The sequence below is a fragment of the Orycteropus afer genome, unplaced genomic scaffold, assembly GCF_000298275.1.
Source record: "Orycteropus afer afer isolate SDZICR_OR568_19922 unplaced genomic scaffold, OryAfe1.0 scaffold00107, whole genome shotgun sequence".
Lineage (NCBI taxonomy): Eukaryota > Metazoa > Chordata > Mammalia > Tubulidentata > Orycteropodidae > Orycteropus > Orycteropus afer.
Window position 1 is genome coordinate 634,584 of NW_006921694.1, and position 2,071 is coordinate 636,654.

A 2,071-nucleotide genomic window follows, 5' to 3' on the forward strand; every position below is an offset into this window, starting at 1 on the left:
AGCTAAGTATTTTAACCACTGCACCACCAGATCTCCTGAGCAAATTGTCACTCGCAGTAAAAACTTGCAGTAAAATCAATATTAAAAGCATGTACTAGCTTTAGCTAGCTGAAGCTCTTTGCTAACTCCATGCCACCTTCCACTTGGTCTCATGTACTGAATCAACATTCATGTACATGAATTTCCAGTTTGATGGGCCTGCCAGGCAAGCTCCAAATACTGAGCTCAGCTTCCTACTTACTAATCCCTCCCCCATTTTTCCCCAAATGAGAAAATTTGCATCAAATTTTTAGTTTAGTTTTGTTTTTATAGTTTATGCCTACTCAGGCATGATTAGAGAACAGTCTAGATCTAGAACAATGTGAGTTTCCTTCAGAATACTAGAAAAATACTAGTGACAGTATGATTGTAAACAAGTTACTTAACATCTCAAAGCAGACTCAAATTTTGTTTAGTTTGGGTTTTCATCTGTAAAATGGGAATAATAATAGTACCTCCACCATTGGGCTATTATGAAGATTAAATGAGATACATTAGATAAAACACTTAGCAGTGTACCTGAGAGGCAGCAGGAACTGGAAAGCATGGTTAACTGCTTAAATGGCTAAATGACAGCTGTCGTAAATTCCTTGATTTCTTTACCTTCCAGTTTGGGTTTGAGATAAACCAAAGTAGATCACAATTGACAGATGTATGATGCCATGTGTAACCAAACACCTGGAATGCACCAGGTTGGTAGCCATGGAAACGACCCAACCCAGAAAGTCAAAGGCCTTAGGGCTCTTCTTCTCAAACCAACTTTCCACGCTCAGAAATATAGCTGCCAGCAACTTCTGGGCCGCATGCCCCCAGTTGTACCACCTTTCCTAAGTTCAAATTAAACAAATCTTGGAAAAGGACTCATAGAGACCTAGCTTGGGGCACTGTCTCCCCTGTGTGGACAGGCTTGAACCACATGGTCAGAGTGGGTAGAGCAGTTTTCCAAGTGAAGAGGACTGCTGTCTCCTGTAAAAGGGAGTGTTGGGCAAAGGAAAAAGAGGTGTCCACCCCATCACTCAAGGATGGATTACCCAATAAACAAGGTAAGCCCAGGCTTATTTGAGCTTGCTTACTAGTCTGTAGTGAACAATTTCACGTGGGTTTTACCACATGATTTGTAACTAAGCAGAAGTAAGCCTGTGCTTACCTTGCTTATTTGATATTCCATCCTATCAAGGATTGTAAACTTGAAAAGAGGCTTTAATTCTGTAAGACAGTAGGATTGGGAGAGAGACAGATGCCAGCCATACCTAGAAGCAGAATCTTTGATGTGGTGAAAAAATGTGAAATTGTTCACTACAGACACTGCCCTCACTGAACTGCGAGTTAGGGCCACACCCTCAAAGATCTTGTTGTTTAGTGACTAATGAACCTCGCACCAGGGTAGTCTGCTTTCAAAGAATGGTTTCCTTATGTTTTTTCTTTCAAAGGGAGTTGAACACAATGATCTTAAGGTTTTTCAAGTTAGCATCTAAAAGAATTTGATCTTGGTTTAATGTGGAAGGAACTTACCATATTGTGAAAATGAAAATGTTTAATGAAAAATGCTTAAAATAAACTCAAGGCCACATTATCATTTAATCTGTACTTCCAAACAGAAGTTATTTTTAATTCCAATTTTCTAGTATGATATACTGTAGTTATTTTCCCTATGACTCAATATGATGGGATATTTTTCCCCTTTCTTCAAATAGTTCTCAATTTGAATGTCACACAGAGTCCCCATTTTCCAGATAAATTACATATTTATAGCACAAGGGAGTAGCTGGAATGCTGTGTGTCTCTTAAAAGCACTTCTGTATTTGAATCATAGAGAAAATGACTTAATAGGATTCTGACCTTTGGGCAGTCTTGATGTAGTAGTGGAGTGGCAAGGAGAACAGAGCTCTGTGTTCCAGGAGCTGAGGTCCTGTGTGTTCTGCAAACCATCCTCTGAGCCCATCCCTGACTGTGATGGGCTTGGGGAAGAGTGAGAATGAGCCAGGCAAGGGTGCCCATGCTCATTATTCTACTCAGTTTTAAACTGAAAGTT